The sequence below is a fragment of the Anomaloglossus baeobatrachus genome, chromosome 2 (assembly GCF_048569485.1).
Source record: "Anomaloglossus baeobatrachus isolate aAnoBae1 chromosome 2, aAnoBae1.hap1, whole genome shotgun sequence".
In the NCBI taxonomy this organism is placed as follows: domain Eukaryota; kingdom Metazoa; phylum Chordata; class Amphibia; order Anura; family Aromobatidae; genus Anomaloglossus; species Anomaloglossus baeobatrachus.
Genome location: NC_134354.1, coordinates 433,783,523 through 433,796,798, shown reverse-complemented (window position 1 = coordinate 433,796,798; position 13,276 = coordinate 433,783,523). Strand labels below are relative to the sequence as shown.

Below are 13,276 nucleotides of genomic sequence, written 5' to 3'. Positions count from 1 at the left end.
ATTTTGGACATTTCAGAGACCGTCAAACCTCTTTTCTGACCCCTTTTGCCAAAGGAAAGGAAGTTGCCTAATAATTAAGCAGACCTTATATAGGGTGTTGATGTCATTACACCACACCCCTGCTCATTACAGAGATGAACATCACCTGATTTACTTAATTGGTAGTTGGGTCTCAAGCCTATACAGCTTGGAGTAGGACAACATGTATAAAACGTATCATGTGATAAAACATACTCATTTGCCTAATAATTCTGCACAGTGTACAAGCAGATATAGAACCCAATCGTATCGGTATGTATAGCACTTACACAATGTGAGGCAAAATTTTCCTTATTAAATTATACTAAATGCACAGCGATGCTAGAACCATTAGTGCTAGCCTTCAATACCACCAGCAAGCAGAATTCAGACTTCTGTGTACAGACTGGCTATGCTGCAGGTGTAATGATATACAAAAAAGGTAGTCTAATTCAGGTCAGAAAACCCACTGTCAGTCTGTCATGAGGCCTGCCATGCTGGAAAACCTAGATTCATGCATCAAGCTGCAAGTGAAACATTAAGGTCCTGTGCACACTGGGTAGATATGTTTCTTCAGCAAAAAAAAGCACTCTCTGGTAGAACTCCACACCTGCGGCAAAAAACATACTCAACGCATGCGGTTTTGTCCCTGTGGTTGTTAATCATTATCAATGGCAAGACACGGGAAAACCTCAGGTACCTGTGGAAAAGAAGTAACATGCTGCTTTTTGCTGTAGAAATTCTGCAGCAATACCTGTAGGGAAAAAAAAAAAATAACTGTACGCACAGCATTTTGGATTTCTCAGACTTTGCTGGGGAAGGACTACATGAACAAAAAACGCATCAATTCTGCAGCAAAAACCACAGCAAAATGCAGTGTGTGCACAGGGCCTAAAAGGTGTTTCTGCTGGTTTGGTATGAGCCTATAAAGATGTGAGTGAACCAGCCAATATAAAAGTATATAATCTTTATTGAAAAATTTGTTAAAAGACAAACACATAAAACAGACAATGATGAGGACACATACAATTAACCTCAGGTGAACCAAAATATACAAGCAATAAATAGCATAAGTGCATAATGGTCATGTATCGGAAAAAGTGTGCACCAGAAAGGGGTGCTGTCAAAGTTTCTTTAAAGAGCCAATAGTCTTTAGGTAGATGAAGAGTGTCCCAAAGAACACCAATAAGATGGAACTGTATTAAATTTCAAGCTAAACAAAGCTTTTTTCTTCATTAAAGACTAAATGTATGAGAGCCACAATCCCATTGCTACAAAACGTGGCATATAACAGGGGAAACAAAGAATACATGTGTCTATGATATTAACAGGATATAATCCTATAAGATGCAAACATAATAGTTTATGAAAAGCGAATCCTGAATGGATCAGGTGGTATAACCACAACAATGTTTCCAAATGCCTACAGTCCCAAAAAGGGGAGAAGCAAGATCTCAACCATACATGTAAAGAAAAGGCAGAAACTGACACAAAAAAAAAAAAAAAAAAAGTGTCAAAATATAACACTTTCTTCCACAGGGCTAGACTAGGAGGCCATATTCCCAGTGTTATAACAGATAAAGAGGCGGAATGGCTGCATTACCACAGTACTATACCTTTACAAGGAAACAGAGTCAGCCATAGGACCGACCCAAACACTGTGGTGAATCCACAAAAACACACACCAGAAGGGTGTTACAGGGCCCAGACTAAAAAGCCATATTCCCAGTGCTATAGCCGACAGAAAGGCGGCATGACTGCAATACCACAGTAAAATACCCCTACAAGGGAACAAAGTCAGCCATAAGAACCAACCTTAGCACTGAGTGGCAAGCCCACAAAGACACAGACCAGGAAGATAACCTGAGGATAAAGGTACCCCGACACGTGTTTCGCAGAAAAGCTTCTTCCAAGGGGTGCTGATGCCAGTCAATACCCAGGTATATATACCCCCACTCACCAGCGTGATGTGTAACAGCGGCGCTCAATCACAGCTCCACGATCGTGCACATGGGGTCTGGCGTCTGACATCATCATGATCCGCCCATGTCAGACACATCATAGCATGGGAGGAGCATGGTGAGGTAAGGAGACACGTCGCCCCACAGCACAGAAAGTGGGCGGAGAACTGAGCGCTCAACACACACAGGGAGATGCAAAGATGTTGCCATTGAGAACAAAGCAAAACGTGTCAGTGGCACACCATTTAGAGAACATTCATACAAACAGAAAATGTACAGAGGTGCACGTAGGGTTCAAACCCAAAGAGTATAAGAAAATTATTCCAATTATTTAATAATTTTATAATAATGAAAAAAGTGTGAACCAAGTGTATAGATATCTCAATACACATGTATATCTTAGTACAAACATGCATACAAGAGTATGCACTTAGATGTCCCTGCAGGGATTCTTCACATAAATATATAATAACCATGTGAAAATTATATTTATAAAATACAAGTCTAAAGTGCATAATACAAAAAAATTGCTGTATTACAAAATAGCAAAAAAAGTGCATGGTGCATGTAAAATAGATACAAAAACACATAATAAAAGGTGTAAAGTGCAAAGATGACCCAACATATGTTAAGAGAATCTGAGAAGCCCGTATGCAGTGGCGCACAACGAAAGTCAGCAATACCAATGCTTGATACATATTGTGCAAAAAAGGGTGTTCGAAACCAAAGCAGGGACAATGTAAAAAGAAATAGAAGAAGATATAAATATATATACACATTGGAAATTTAAAAAAAAAAAAAAAGAAAAAAAAAAAAAAAATACATGTGAAACCAAACAAAAATCTTTATTGAAAAAAAAAAAAAAAAAAAAAAAAAAAAATTTTTTAAATATTTTTGGGTAGAAAATTTGAGTAGAAGTACTCATCTATACATACGTGCACATATACATACATACACACATAAAAAGAGATAAAAGTGTGCCAGAGTTATTACATTAAAAATACAAGACAAAAAGTGCAAAAATACATATAATAGTGGTTAAAAATCCGCTTGTGAAGATATCAACAGGGATGGAACAAAAACAAAAACAAACAAAAACAGGGGAATTAGAAACAAATTTATTCATAAAAATACAAATTAAAATATACCAATGGGCATAGACTAAAAACACATATAAAAATGAAATTATAGGAATGGGACAAAACTCAAGACGTCATTAAGACCATATGGACGAACAGAACCAATCTTAGAGATCCAACGGGTTTCTAGTTGAGCTAACCGCTTCTTAAAGTCACCTCCTCTGTTATCCAGGATCACCTTATCAATTCCAAAAGCCCGCAACCCACTGCTATTACAGCCATGTTTAGACTTAAAATGTCGTGGGATAGGTTTTAGGGTGGAGGTATCCTGGATAGTAGCCGCCTTTTCAATGTCACGCACATGTTCTCTAATACGTGTTTTCAGTGGTCTAGATGTAAGACCAACATATATAAGATTGCATGGGCAAGTGGCATAATATACCACATGCGTCGTGTTACAGGTCATGTGCTGAGTAATCAGAAATTCGTGATTTCCATCACTGGACTTAAAATTCAAGGCTCTGACCATATTCGGACATGCAACGCAACTGCGGCATGGATAGAAACCCCATTTGGGTCCCGCTGTTCCAAAAGGATTGGTCTTGGGGCCTTCATAACAACTGTGTGTAATGAGATCCTTCAAATTAGGAGATCTCCTATACGTAACAGCAGGGGTCCGTGGGAGGTATTTAGATAGAGTAGCATCAGACCGAAGGATAGGCCAAAATTTCTCCAAAATTGTTATATGCCACGTTTTGTAGCAATGGGATTGTGGCTCTCATACATTTAGTCTTTAATGAAGAAAAAAGCTTTGTTTAGCTTGAAATTTAATACAGTTCCATCTTATTGGTGTTCTTTGGGACACTCTTCATCTACCTAAAGACTATTGGCTCTTTAAAGAAACTTTGACAGCACCCCTTTCTGGTGCACACTTTTTCCGATACATGACCATTATGCACTTATGCTATTTATTGCTTGTATATTTTGGTTCACCTGAGGTTAATTGTATGTGTCCTCATCATTGTCTGTTTTATGTGTTTGTCTTTTAACAAATTTTTCAATAAAGATTATATACTTTTATATTGGCTGGTTCACTCACATCTTTATAGGTTCCTACTGCTTAAATGAGTGTAGCTATCTTTACTTTTTGGTCATTCAATTGGTTCTTATATCTTTTTCTGTGGTTTACAGATTGACCCATTATGGATATTAAATCCCGTGACAAGAATTGGCTGTCCAGTATTGATACATTGTTTAATGATGAGGTCACGATCAGTGACACAGTAGGAATGGGACACTCCTCTGAAATTAAAAATAATTTGAAATATCTGTTAAAGAAACGACTTAGGATCTGGTGGGGTAAAGCTACCCTTGAAAAATACTTGAGTAAAAATTTGATACCTCGGGGCCTTCGGGTGAGAATTTTGCCCTCCTTCCCTGTAGAAGACCTTGATTTCAGAACCAAGTGGGAACAGGTTTGTGATACCTGCTCCAAGGATTTAATCCGACTGCTAATTGAGATTAACCAAAGCAGTTTAGTTTCTGTGGAAAAGGAGATTGAAAATAACCAGACGAAATTGAATGAGATCCTGTCCACACTGAGCATGGAATCCTTTAAATTAGAAGTGGACAAACAATTTCTTATTTGGGAGAAAGAAGTCCAAGAACAAAAAGTCAAAAAGTTCCAGAGAGACCTCCAGGACTATCAACTTAAGAGAGTCTACAGATGGCAGGGGACGACACAAAATAAGGGACATCACAGACGATCCATAGCATCTACGTCTATCTCCTCTACTGAGGATGAATCAGAAACATACAATCTGAGGAGCAACACGAATGATCGTTTTGGAAAACGAAAATACGTTGGCAAGGGTTTTGTACAGAAAAAGACTCCTCACCTTCCGGACACTAAACTGAAGGTAATTAATTTATCTGATATCCCTCTTACTACTGACCAAATTGATGTTTTGAGTTTGGGTTTGAGTTTCTCCCCCACTTGTTCGTTTGATTCCTTTATAGCCATAAAGGATTTACACCTTTTCGCTCGCAAATTGGTTTTAAAGAAAATTCACGAAAAATCAGATGGGTGGTCCAGTGAAGAACTACAGGCTATTGAAATTCTCAAAGAGTTGGGTGGTGAACAGGATGCCCCGACTGAATGTGGTAAGTTTATGATTCCGAAACCCAAGAAATTTCCTCCTCTTACCATGTATCCCGATATAGATGTATTTGTGAGGCTGGTTTCTGAGGAGTTCAGTAGAATTTCCACTAAGGTACCAAATGACAACCTCTCCAAATCTCAGAGAAGGGCTCTACAGGACTTGAAAAAACGAAGGGATATAATCATCAAACCCGCTGATAAGGGGGGTAATGTTGTGGTATGGCCCACCGTGATGTATGAAAAGGAAGCATTCAGACAGCTGAATGATGGTACTTGTTACAAGAAACTTACGTTCAATCCGACTTCTTCTTTTCACACACAGTTATCTGCCATTTTGGAGGAGGCCTGTGAAAATGGCACAATCAATAGGGAGATGAAAGAAGGTCTCATTCCTAAGTCTCCTAGGACGGCTTGTCTTTATCTATTGCCGAAGGTCCATAAGAGCACAGTGTCACCGTCTGGACGTCCTATTGTGTCGGGAAATGGAAGTCTTTGTGAGATTGTGGGTAGGTATATAGATTTCCATCTGAAACCCATAGTGGAAAATCTACCATCCTTTTTGAAAGACACCAATGACTTTCTCCGTAAAATTGAGAATATTCAAATGGATGATGATATGTGGCTGGTGACGTGTGACATTGAGTCATTGTACACGTCTATACGCCATCATGATGGGATGAGAGCCGTAGAGACCTTTTTAAATTTGACCATGATGGATCAAGATGACATTCATTTTCTCCTTTCCCTTGTTGATTTTGCCCTTACCCACAATTATTTTCTGTTCAAGGGCGCCCTCTACCTGCAGCTCCAAGGTACTGCAATGGGGGCGGCTTTTGCGCCCTCTTATGCAAATTTATTCTTGGGGCTGTGGGAGAGGGGTATCTTTTTTTCACCTGATTTTTCTGAGTTTATGGAACAAGTTCTTGTTTGGACCCGTTATATTGACGATGTCTTTATGATTTGGCAGGGCTCAGAGGGTGATCTGGTTACGTTTCTGCAGAAGCTCAATTTGAATTCCATGAACATCAAGGTAACATATAAGTATAGTCAATATAGTATTGAATTTCTTGATGTTCTGGTTTCTAAGGATGTTAATGGCTTTTTACAGTCTGAGGTTTTTCGGAAACCCTCGTCTGTTAACGCATTGTTACATGCCACTTCATCGCATCCTTATTCCCTTATTTCTGGTATTCCAACAGGCCAGTTTTTGAGGACTCGACGAATTTGTTCGTCTGAAGATACCTTTTACAAACAAGCTGAGGACCTGAGCGATCGCTTTAGAAATCGTGGATACTCAAATAGGAGCATTAAGAAAGGGTTTTTGAGAGCCAAGAACACTAAGAGAGAAGTTTTGTTACACTCACAGAGGCAAAAGCAGAATGATCAGCAGGTAAGATTTATTTCTACCTACAACAACAGATGGCAAGAGGTTAAAACAATTTTGGAGAAATTTTGGCCTATCCTTCGGTCTGATGCTACTCTATCTAAATACCTCCCACGGACCCCTGCTGTTACGTATAGGAGATCTCCTAATTTGAAGGATCTCATTACACACAGTTGTTATGAAGGCCCCAAGACCAATCCTTTTGGAACAGCGGGACCCAAATGGGGTTTCTATCCATGCCGCAGTTGCGTTGCATGTCCGAATATGGTCAGAGCCTTGAATTTTAAGTCCAGTGATGGAAATCACGAATTTCTGATTACTCAGCACATGACCTGTAACACGACGCATGTGGTATATTATGCCACTTGCCCATGCAATCTTATATATGTTGGTCTTACATCTAGACCACTGAAAACACGTATTAGAGAACATGTGCGTGACATTGAAAAGGCGGCTACTATCCAGGATACCTCCACCCTAAAACCTATCCCACGACATTTTAAGTCTAAACATGGCTGTAATAGCAGTGGGTTGCGGGCTTTTGGAATTGATAAGGTGATCCTGGATAACAGAGGAGGTGACTTTAAGAAGCGGTTAGCTCAACTAGAAACCCGTTGGATCTCTAAGATTGGTTCTGTTCGTCCATATGGTCTTAATGACGTCTTGAGTTTTGTCCCATTCCTATAATTTCATTTTTATATGTGTTTTTAGTCTATGCCCATTGGTATATTTTAATTTGTATTTTTATGAATAAATTTGTTTCTAATTCCCCTGTTTTTGTTTGTTTTTGTTTTTGTTCCATCCCTGTTGATATCTTCACAAGCGGATTTTTAACCACTATTATATGTATTTTTGCACTTTTTGTCTTGTATTTTTAATGTAATAACTCTGGCACACTTTTATCTCTTTTTATGTGTGTATGTATGTATATGTGCACGTATGTATAGATGAGTACTTCTACTCAAATTTTCTACCCAAAAATATTTAAAAAATTTTTTTTTTTTTTTTTTTTTTTCAATAAAGATTTTTGTTTGGTTTCACATGTATTTTTTTTTTTTTTTCTTTTTTTTTTTTTTTTAATTTCCAATGTGTATATATATTTATATCTTCTTCTATTTCTTTTTACATTGTCCCTGCTTTGGTTTCGAACACCCTTTTTTGCACAATATGTATCAAGCATTGGTATTGCTGACTTTCGTTGTGCGCCACTGCATACGGGCTTCTCAGATTCTCTTAACATATGTTGGGTCATCTTTGCACTTTACACCTTTTATTATGTGTTTTTGTATCTATTTTACATGCACCATGCACTTTTTTTGCTATTTTGTAATACAGCAATTTTTTTGTATTATGCACTTTAGACTTGTATTTTATAAATATAATTTTCACATGGTTATTATATATTTATGTGAAGAATCCCTGCAGGGACATCTAAGTGCATACTCTTGTATGCATGTTTGTACTAAGATATACATGTGTATTGAGATATCTATACACTTGGTTCACACTTTTTTCATTATTATAAAATTATTAAATAATTGGAATAATTTTCTTATACTCTTTGGGTTTGAACCCTACGTGCACCTCTGTACATTTTCTGTTTGTATGAATGTTCTCTAAATGGTGTGCCACTGACACGTTTTGCTTTGTTCTCAATGGCAACATCTTTGCATCTCCCTGTGTGTGTTGAGCGCTCAGTTCTCCGCCCACTTTCTGTGCTGTGGGGCGACGTGTCTCCTTACCTCACCATGCTCCTCCCATGCTATGATGTGTCTGACATGGGCGGATCATGATGATGTCAGACGCCAGACCCCATGTGCACGATCGTGGAGCTGTGATTGAGCGCCGCTGTTACACATCACGCTGGTGAGTGGGGGTATATATACCTGGGTATTGACTGGCATCAGCACCCCTTGGAAGAAGCTTTTCTGCGAAACACGTGTCGGGGTACCTTTATCCTCAGGTTATTATCTTCCTGGTCTGTGTCTTTGTGGGCTTGCCACTCAGTGCTAAGGTTGGTTCTTATGGCTGACTTTGTTCCCTTGTAGGGGTATTTTACTGTGGTATTGCAGCCATGCCGCCTTTCTGTCGGCTATAGCACTGGGAATATGGCTTTTTAGTCTGGGCCCTGTAACACCCTTCTGGTGTGTGTTTTTGTGGATTCACCACAGTGTTTGGGTCGGTCCTATGGCTGACTCTGTTTCCTTGTAAAGGTATAGTACTGTGGTAATGCAGCCATTCCGCCTCTTTATCTGTTATAACACTGGGAATATGGCCTCCTAGTCTAGCCCTGTGGAAAAAAGTGTTATATTTTGACACTTTTTTTTTTTTTCTTTTTTTTTTTTTTTTTTTTGTGTCAGTTTCTGCCTTTTCTTTACATGTATGGTTGAGATCTTGCTTCTCCCCTTTTTGGGACTGTAGGCATTTGGAAACATTGTTGTGGTTATACCACCTGATCCATTCAGGATTCGCTTTTCATAAACTATTATGTTTGCATCTTATAGGATTATATCCTGTTAATATCATAGACACATGTATTCTTTGTTTCCCCTGTTATATGCCACGTTTTGTAGCAATGGGATTGTGGCTCTCATACATTTAGTCTTTAATGAAGAAAAAAGCTTTGTTTAGCTTGAAATTTAATACAGTTCCATCTTATTGGTGTTCTTTGGGACACTCTTCATCTACCTAAAGACTATTGGCTCTTTAAAGAAACTTTGACAGCACCCCTTTCTGGTGCACACTTTTTCCGATACATGACCATTATGCACTTATGCTATTTATTGCTTGTATATTTTGGTTCACCTGAGGTTAATTGTATGTGTCCTCATCATTGTCTGTTTTATGTGTTTGTCTTTTAACAAATTTTTCAATAAAGATTATATACTTTTATATTGGCTGGTTCACTCACATCTTTATAGGTTCCTACTGCTTAAATGAGTGTAGCTATCTTTACTTTTTGGTCATTCAATTGGTTCTTGGTTTGGTATGAGTCTGCAGTCACTGTGACTGCAGACCTGGTACTCCTCACATCGGGCAAAGTGTGCAATGCCAGTATTCTTCATGAGCTGTGGCATGAGGTCATGCCCATTTTGGCAGAGATGGGAGAAACTAGCATGAAAATGGCAAAAGTTGGAAAAATTGTGACTTTTCAGCACAATCTATGCCAGAATTCTGGAAAAACTTATTTAACGAATCACGACCTGTTTGTTTGGTTTGGCCGCACTTTAGATAAAGTTAGTTTCTGGATCCGGACCTCATTTCAAGTCACTAATTGGCAGTTTGGCTCTTGCCCACCCACGTGCAGCCAGCCATAAACGGAACACTTCTGGAGGTGGGGGTTTTCCCTTTTTTTTTTTTGTTTGTTTGTTGCATACTACATCTGATAACGCTGATTTTACCTCCAGTGCGAGCCATGCAAACATTGCAAGTGGCTCGCACTGGGCCGAGCACAGCAATGCTTGTGCGAGTGGTCAACATACATAAAGCACTCACATTTTTGGGGGGGTAAAGTCTGTGTTTGGTATGAACACTGAACATTGGGTTTGCTAATCTCCAATTAGGGCCTCTCGCAAGTATCACCTAGGTAACGTAGCTACCCTACGTAGTTAATTTCTGACCAAGTCTTTCTTTCTAAATGACCAAAATATAAATGATGCCTGAGAATAATGGGTTTTAGGCAATAAAGCTGCGTCAAGTATTTTGCACTCATCACCAAGGCTCTGCTCTACAGAAAAAGGGAGAAAACACACTTAGTCACTTTCTAGTGCGCACATAGCCTAAGAAAGAAAAAATGGACCCTCTTAAAAGAATCCCGCACCCGCGGTAAAAAAACCGCAACGAAATCCACATGCGGTTTTACCGTGGTTTGCCACGAATTTTGTACGGATTTGGCGTGGACTTACCGCAATTTGGTCCCTGCGGATTTCTACCATTATGTATAGCACAAACTGCAGGTACCTGCGGAAAAGTGACATGCTCATTAATTCCGCAGCGGAAAATCTGCGAGTATAAAAAAAAAAACGCATTGTGCACACAGCATTTTTTTTAAAACCCATAGGATTTGCTGGGAATGACTGCAGCAATGTTAGACACATTTTCTGCAGCAATTCCGCAGTAAATCCGCAGCGTGTGCACAGGGCCTAAAACAGGTTCCGTGTATGAGTCTTTGGTTGTATTGAAATTTATTTCTGATCGCATTGAAAAGTTGGACATTAACTTATAGGGTACTAACCTTACTAGGTTGTAGATGAGATACCCATCCTCCTTCAAGGAGAGCTAATCTTAATACAGATGATTGAATGTTATGGTGAACCTCTGAGTGGGTCCCGACATTATTTATGCCTTAAAAAGGTACAGCGCTGTGCGCCAACCACCGCCACTGTGACACTGTGTACTGGCAGTTGCAGGAATTTTTTTTTTTTTTTTTTTGCTAGTGCATTAGATCAACTAAGTTTTGGATGTGCCGCTCATGTCTTTCTCCAGCTAAGGCTACTTTCACACATCAGGTTTTTTGCATCAGGCACAATCTGGCGTGTGCCTGATGCAACGGATCCGGCGCAAAATATGCAAAAACTGATGCTTTTTTTTTTTTTTTTTTTTACTTATCTGGTATACCTGAATTGTCAAAAAAACGGATCCGGCGCATCCATTTTTTTTGCATCCGTTTTTTTTTCAATAAATTGGAGCATGTTCACTTTACAAAAACAGATCCGGCGGCCGCATCCGTTTTTTTCCGCATTACGCCGGATCCGACGTCCATACACTTCCATTGTAAATCACCCCGCATTGCGCCGACTCCGGCGCCATGCGTTTTTTTGTCATACAAAAAACGTTACAAGAGACATTCCATCCGGCCGCCGCATTAGCCAATTAAGACGGATCCGCCAAAAGCCAGATGCAACGCAAGACCATCAGGCACAATCCGGCGCTAATACAAATCAATGGGGATAAAACTGATCCGGCGCCGGATCCGTTTTTTCCTGGATTATGCCTGATGGAAAAAAACTGATGTGTGAAAGTAACCTATGCTACTTGAATGGTTTGTTGTTTTTTTTTATACTTGAAACACCACTCCTCTCATTTGAAACAGGCGGTTTTAATTAGCATGAGACTAGAAGAGGGGTTCTGCTTTTTTTTGCTCTCAGTTCACATCCTGGGAGCTTGTGAAGGGAGTTTTCCAGCTCCTTTCACAGGGTGTTGGTGCTGTGTGGCGGCCATTGTTGTGGTGGTATTAGGTTGGTGGGGCAGTGTGGCCTGGAGTCATGGGCACTCAGCCTTGCAGCATATTGTTGTGAGGCATCAGGTCGCCTGTCCTGCTGGTGCATCGTCGCTGCTCCGATGGTTAGCGCACAGTGCCACACTTTAAGGCTTCATGTAAGTTAGTGAACTAATCAGAGGTTCACTGTGGCGTGGCAGTGAACGCCATACAATCTGATCAGAATGTTACATCAAGAACCTCATATTCAAATATTTACATTTCTGACTAGCTGTGTTAGATCAACTGATTTGATGTGCGGTCCCATGTCTTTCTCCAGCACTGTTGCATCACATTTAATAATTCCCTATATTGTTGCATTGTAACTAGAGATGAGCCACCCCCCTAGAGTTCGAGTTCGGTTCGTCAAACAATGCCCCGTTCGATGAGCCGTTCGTCGAACTCTCGAACCCCATAGGAAACAATGGGAGGCAATCACAAACACACCTGGAAAACACCCTCAAAGTTGTCCAAAAGGTGCCAACTCCCAAGACAACACAAACACATGGGACAGTGATAAGGACAAATACTCATGCAAAAACTAAACATTTGGATGAGGAAAGAGAGGAGGAGACACAGATATAGGCATGGCATGCCCTTCTAAAATCATGTAAAACACAGCAAGGGGACTCCAAGCAGACTCTCCCATTTTTCCAAAAATTGGGCCCCACAGACACCACTTCAGTGGCATCACTTGTGCCCCTGTTGTACACTTCACAGGTAGATTTGCATCAAGGACATTCAAAAATACGCCATCCTTAACTGTCCCCAGGATGACACCGGGGTAGGTAGCAAAGTCTTTGCTGAACCATGACTTGTTCATTTTGGCTCATTTTTAAAAACACCGCAAGGGTTACTCCAAGCAGTCTCCCTTTTTTCCAAAAACTGGGCCACACCCACCCCTTCAGTGGCAGCACTTGTGCCCCAGTTGCAAACTTGACAGGTAGATTTGCATCAAGCACATTCCAAATCCACAAGCATTTACTCTCCCCAGGATTACACAGGGGTAGTAAAGTCCTTGCGGATCCATGACTTGTTCATCTTGATGAACGTTAGTCTTTCCACATTGTCACTGGACAGACGTGTGCGCTTATCTGTCAGCACACACCCAGAAGCACTGAAGACACATTCAGAGACAACGCTGGCAGCTGGACACGACAAGATCTCCAAGGCGTAAGTGGCGAGCTCAGGCCATTTTTCAAGATTTGATGCCCAAAATGAGCAAGGATGCAAAGTCATGGCATCGATGTTCATTTGGAGATACTCCTGTATCATCCTCTCCAGCAGTTGACTATGTGTCAGACTTCTTGTCTCTGTTGGCCTTGCAAAGGATGGTCTAAAAAAAAAAAAATTATGAAAAGATTCAATAAAATTGCTGTTACCAGCACCAGATACAGTGCTGCTGGTACGGTTAGA

At 40.1% G+C, this 13,276-nt stretch overlaps 1 long non-coding RNA gene across 1 annotated transcript; it reads left to right on the top strand.

Moving 5' to 3' along the window:
- The first annotated feature begins 5,111 nt into the window (after positions 1-5,111).
- LOC142290226 (uncharacterized) lies at positions 5,112-6,250 on the top strand. Its single transcript, XR_012750246.1, has 3 exons — positions 5,112-5,221; positions 5,542-5,725; positions 6,187-6,250. It is a non-coding gene; the product is annotated as an uncharacterized LOC142290226 (long non-coding RNA).
- Positions 6,251-13,276: the final 7,026 nt, after the last annotated feature.